Source organism: Xenopus laevis, chromosome 3S (assembly GCF_017654675.1).
Source record: "Xenopus laevis strain J_2021 chromosome 3S, Xenopus_laevis_v10.1, whole genome shotgun sequence".
Lineage (NCBI taxonomy): Eukaryota > Metazoa > Chordata > Amphibia > Anura > Pipidae > Xenopus > Xenopus laevis.
Window position 1 is genome coordinate 19355769 of NC_054376.1, and position 6673 is coordinate 19362441.

Genomic DNA, 6673 nt, shown 5'->3' on the forward strand with positions numbered 1-6673 from the left:
CTTTTTTTAACCTGCCTTATCCAGATGAAGGCAAAAACCACATCTGAAGCTTCTCTAATTCCTTCCTGACTCCAAAATGGCAATAAGACTAGTCCCTGGATTAATTTGTAGTATGAGCTATCTTCCATAACCCTGTATTCCCTCACTTGCTAAAAAGCCATCCAACCCCTTCTTAAAGCTATCTAATGTATCAGCCTGATTCAGGGAGAGAATTCCACATCTTTACAGCTCTCACTGTAAAAAACGCCTTAGGCGGAGCCTCTTTTCTTCCAAACGAAATGGGTGACCTCGTGTCAGCTGGAAAGACCTACTGGTAAATAAAGCATTAGAGAGATTATTATATATATATATATATATATATATATATATATATATATATATATATATATATATATATATATATATAATATGTATATACATAGTTATCATATAGTTATCAAATCACCCCTTAAACACCTCTTCTCCAGCGTGAACATCCACAATTTGGCCAGTCTTTCTTCATAGCTAAGATTTTCCATACCTTTTACCAACTTAGTTGCCCTTCTCTGTACCCTCTCTAATACAATAACGTCCTGTTTGAGTGATGGAGACCAAAACTGTACGGCATATTCTAGATGGGGCCTTACCAGTGCTCTATAAAGTGGAACAACGACCCCCTCCTGCCGTGAATCAATGCCCCTTTTAATACAGCTCAAGACCTTATTGTCTCTCAATGCTGCTGACTGGCATTGGTTGCTACAGCCAAGTTTATCATGTACAAGGACTCCAAGGTCCTTTTCCATAATGGATTTGCCTAGTGCAGTCCCATTAAAAGTATAAGTGGCTTAGATATTTTTAGATCCCAGGTGCATGACTTTACATTTATCAACATTGAATCTCATTTACCATTTAACTGCCCAGATTGCCAGTTTGTCAAGATCCTGTTGCAAGGGTGCTACATCCTGGATGGAATTTATTGGGCTGAATAGTTTTGTGTCATCTGCAAACGCTGATACATTACTTACAATACCCTCCCCTAAGTCATTAATAAACAAGTTAAACAAAAGTGGACCCAATATCGAGCCCTGAGGGACCCACTAAGAACCTTACACCAAGTAGAGAATGTACCATTAACAACCACCCTCTGTACCCGATCCTGTAGCCAGTTTCCTATCCATGTGCAATCAACTTCATTAAGCCCGACAGACCTAAGTGTAGAAAGCAGTCGTTTGTCAGGTACGGTATAAAATGCTTTGGCAAAATCCAAATAAATCACATCTACTGCCCCCCACTGTCCAGCATCTTACTTACCTCATCACAAAAAGCAATCAAATTTGTCTGACATGACCTATTCTTCATAAAGCCATGCTGATTGCTGCTCATAATGCCATTCACTATGTCAACATTTTGAATGTGATCCCTTAACAAGCCTTCAAATAATTTGCCCACCACAGATGTCAAACTTACTGGCCTATAATTGCCAGGCTGAGATCGTAATCCCTTTTTAAATATTGGAATGACATCAGATTTTCTCCAATCCATAGGTACCATACCAGATGACAGCGAATCTGAGAAAATCAGAGATAGGGGCTGGTCTAAAGCTCTCTTAGAACCTGAGGGTGTATGCCATCAGGCCCTGGAGCCTTGTTTACATTGATTTTTATTAAAGCTTTATAGATCATATCCTGAGTCAGCCACTGACTAGATTGAGCTGAGCCATCAGTGCATATATGAAGTGAGCCTGGGAACTCAGACTCTTCTGTTGTATACATGGAAGAAAAGATCTGATTTAGCACATTTGCCTTTTCTGTATCTGTTACAACCCTACTGGTACCATTATTTAATGGAGCAACACTCTCAACCTGCATCTTTTTACTATTAATATATTTGAAAAAAACTTTTTGGGGTTTGTCTTAGCCTCCGCCGCAATTCACTTATCTGCCATCAAAGGCTGCTTTAATGATATAGTATATTTCTTTATAATACACAAAAGCCATGAATATCCTGTAAATTATATCCTTATTAAAGTTGAGTTCTGATGTCATCAGTTATAAACGGTGAGTTCTGATGTCATTTCTGTCACGACAGTGAGCCTTTCTCTTGTGTTTTAAGGTCACGGGTGTCACAAGAGCAGTAGGCCAGGGCTGAGCACTGCTGACTACTACAGCCTTGTGAGCAGAGTCGTATTGTCAGTGACATTTGTGCCTTATTCACTCGCCTCCATCAGGTTCATCCCCTGTTTTTTTTTAGGATTTGTTTAGCTGCCCCCTCGATAGGGAAAATAATGCCTGGAAAAAAAATCCCATAGAACAAGTTATTCACCCGCCAAGCCAAACTGCACAGATTGTTAATTTGCTATTTCACTCTGAAATTGTGGCCTTGGCAGATGCAATGTTTTGGATTAACACACAGGCACGTTTTTGCACGAGCTTCACAAATGATTTCTCTGCTCTTATAACAAGCACCATAACTTATCTCATGTTGTTAACCCATTCTCTCAGCCTCGTGTTGAACTTTTGTGCTCTGTATCACCAGGGGTTGCTTCAAATAGCACCCAGGGCCGGATTTACATAGCGGACGCCCCTAGGCCCACTGCCGTTTGTCGCCCCTGTCCCCTCCCCTTTATTCGTGCAAATTTTCATGGAGATTGTATCTCCTGTGCATCCCCAGTGTTTTTGAACCAATGTGGGTGTGGTTGGGCAGCATGCCGCCCCCCTAAAATCCTGCCGCCCTAGGCCCGGGCCTAGGTGGCCTTCCCACAAATCCGGGCCTGATAGCACCAACTTTTATCTTCTCCTATTCCACCTCATAAACTTCTGCAACTGCTGCTCCACAAACCCTCTCCCTATGATCCCTCTTGTTGCACCATATAAGCCCTATTGTTGTTCCACATATCCCTTTCCTTTAGCTCCTCCTATTTACTGCTCTATATATACGTCCCTCCAGTGTTGGACTGGGATGCCAGGGGCCCACCAGAAAACCTTAATCCGTGGGCCCCAGGGCCGGATTTACATAGTGGGTGCCATTAGGCCCACTACTGTTCGTCGCACCTGTCCCCTCCAGGAGGACAGGAGCAATGGGGATTGGCGCATGGGGAATTAAAAAAATTATTGTATCTCCAGCGCATCCCCAGTGTTTTTGAACCAATGTGGGTGTGGTTGGGCAGCTTGCCGCCCCCCTAAAACCCTGCCATTCTAGGCCCGGGCCTAGATGGCCTTTCCACAAATCCGGGCCTGGTGGGCCCACTTTCCAAACTATTATTCCACCTCTCCTCACTCAACCTCTTTATTCTCTTAGTATTTTAGTCTCTGCATACTATACTCTATTCTTCCATTATTAAGCCCCTTAAAGAATAAGGAATGACCATGAAATCGGCCAAATTTTTGGAGTGTGTATTTTTTCAGTCTCCATCAACATGGTTACTTCACAGTGATATATTTATTTACATGATTCTTTCCAGAATGGTGAAAAGGATAAACTACTAATTAGTAGATAATTAGCACAATTAAAGATGAAGCCTGGGTAATAACCCTTCATTTTTAAATATGGTTTCACCCAGCACTGAATCTTTTACCACTACTAAACCACAATCAGGCTCCAGATTTTCTCTTGCAGCCCGAAAAGGGAAGGATCCACAGAATTTCATTACAAGTGGTGTGGACAGAGCTGTTTCTAGAGAGAGTTGCTTTATGTATGCAGCTCACATTGCTAAGCCTTTTCTAAATCCTGAACATGCCCCAGTCATGTAGCAACCAACTGGTGTAGCCTAGGGTTACCAACAATGGCCTTTAACAAGGGATGCCTCGAAAACTGTGTGCATAGCTGCACTAAAATATAGATGCATTCCTGGTTTATGTTGTAGTTACTTATTGAAATATCTTGTTGGAAACCCTCATGTCAGAATAAGAAAAGCAAGCATCTGATTGGTTGCTCATGGCTAGTGCATTGGGCATATATGTACCATGTTACAACATTGGTCCATTTAAGTGTTCTGGGGGAAAAAAACGATTGCCATTGATCCATTGCCTTTAATATTACATACTACTTTAATGTAAATGCTAAATAGTGAGAGCGAGAGCTGCATGGAGCCCCTTTGGGATTACTCGTTGGATGCGCCAGCTAAAGCGGGTAGAGATTGATGCTGTTTTCCAATAAATGTTTGGAAAAAGTTTTATTGGGGAATACGATTCAGACAGGATCACAGAAGAGCCAGCGGAGGGGGTTACAAAGGGAGTTCACAAAAAGATTCTCTTTTATCCCTGCTTGTTCATAAACTGCAATAATGGGAGGGAAAGAGGAGAAACCTGTGCCTTGCTTACTCTTTTTGTATTGAATTACAGAACTTCTCCCCATGCATCTTAGGTTATGGATCCTGTTCCTTCCAATACCCTTGCAGTTATATTACTTGTTCCTGTTTGCCTGTTCCTCTGCCAGACAGTAAGGCCATCATCATCATGCCCACAGCAGCTTTTTTTGCATTCCAGTGTGGAGCACCATGCAAGAGCCTCCTGGTCTAATGGGTGGAGTTAGGTCATATCAAAGACACTGTAAGAACATTAGGGTACTACACATGGGGGGCTGTACAGCAGTTATATATGTAATAACCCATAGGGTTAATGTACCCCTTTGGTTTTTAATCCCTACACTTCCCGATCTCTCTAGTTGCTGGGCAGATGCCCATGTAGCTAGCTGTAATTTACATATCCCAGTTATTGACCAAGAGGTGCTGTGACCACATCCTGTCACACTTTGGTATAGTGAGTACATGGGGCAAGTTTGCCCTAGGGACCTGAACCTCTAGAGAAATAAGTTGGGAAGCAGGGACACAGTAAATGAGGCTAGTGAGTGGCAGGAATATAATTGTTATAGTACTCTTTAGGACAGTAAGAAAGCGAGGGAAGATAGAAAGAGCAGCTGTGTGCACACCATCAAGAAAGTTGTACTGCCTTGACTACATCCTCAGGGAATGCGCCTGCATCTTCCTCTGATATACTGTCTGAGCTGTGTGCCTATATATTCTGCAAAATGCCTCTTTACTGATGTAAGTAACCTGTGGATCATTTGTCTTTGACAAATAAACTAACTACCTACTTCTGAGATGTTATACAGCTTCTCTACAGAATCACTCCAGAGTTTGAGACCCTCCACAATTCTTCTACCTCTACCTACTAAATGATAATAGATAGAAATAGCTTCTTCCATCCCAAAGATTGGCCAGTGGGGACCCTTGGGTGGAAAGGGTGGTGTGATAGCTAGAATACCGTTTGGCAAGTGGTGGTACCTTACTAATCCAGTGTTGGAGTGTAAGTGAAATGAGGAGTGGTCCAGTAGAGACACGCCTGTGTGTGTTGTAATAAAGTTTGACTAACTACAACTGTATTGCACTTGACGCTTCCATGATACAGTATTGTGTATGCTGTTTTCTCTATACAGTGACCATTGTTTCATGATATGCCTCAGGAGATGGTACCAGTAATAATATATAATATAATAAATATTTTGTCGCGGACGCAAATAAGTGTTTTAGCGCGCGACGTTATTTTTGACGCGCAGTGCAATTTGATGAAACCCATCTTCTAGGGGTGTTTTGTTTGTATAACCTTTTTTCACCTTTGGGGCTACAGATAAAAATTTTCCCTTTAGTTTCAAGCTTTGTAGTCTGTGATGATAAATGAATATGGTATCTTTTGCTTTGTGTCTGAATGTGCTGAATTGGATTGGACTCAATGGGAAGACGAATACACATGCGTGTTTCACTTAGTATACTGCTACACACATGCCCTGCATTGTTAGAGGACTCCTATCTTGAAAAAAATGGCTCCCATTTTGCAAGTTTCTTAATCTTTTAACGTTTGTGGATTTTTTTACATTACCTCTGGTCAACTGGTAATGGTATCTACTACTACTCTATATCACTGTTTAACCAAAAAGTACCATCTGTACTTTATATATCTAATAGTAGATTACTAACACAAGTACAACTAATAAATCTGAGCAGAAAGTATCTGGATGCTTTGTATCTCAGATAAAAATGAATAAACCATATGTTTATGTGAATGAACCTTATATTTACATCATGTAATTGTAATGATTCTGAAATACTATGTAATGTAATTTTAATGACTCAGATTAAGAATAGTCATCGTTGTGTTATTAGAATCCAAACAATTTCAAGTACCATGTGAGTATTAGTTTAGTTAAATGAAAAATGAACTCAAAATATAGAGATATGAAAAAACTTTAATTTACAAAATAGCACAACGGTGCTGCGTCAAAAAATAAATTACAGTGGAGGAGGAGGAGGAGGAGGAGCAATCACCCTCTGCAGGGACTCCACTATATCCCTGACCTCTCCCAGATCCTGCCGCATGGCGTTGACCTGGTGGACCAGGGTGACCAGGAGCTCAGTCTGGTCGTAGTAGGCATGCTCGGTTTGTGTGCCTACACTGAGCCCCTGGTTAGGTGGTGGTGCCTGGTCCGGTGGTGCTGCCCGGTGAGGTGGTGGTGCCGCCTGGACAGGTGGCAGTGCTGCCTGGTCCGGTGGTGGAGGCGGTGCTGCCTCGTCAAGTGGAGGCGGTGCTGCCTCATCAGGCGATGGCGGTGCTGCCTGGTCAGGTGGTGGTGGTGGTGGGACATTATCCCCATCTTCATCGGGATCATCCTGGATCCACTCAGCTGCCAATGAATAAATTTC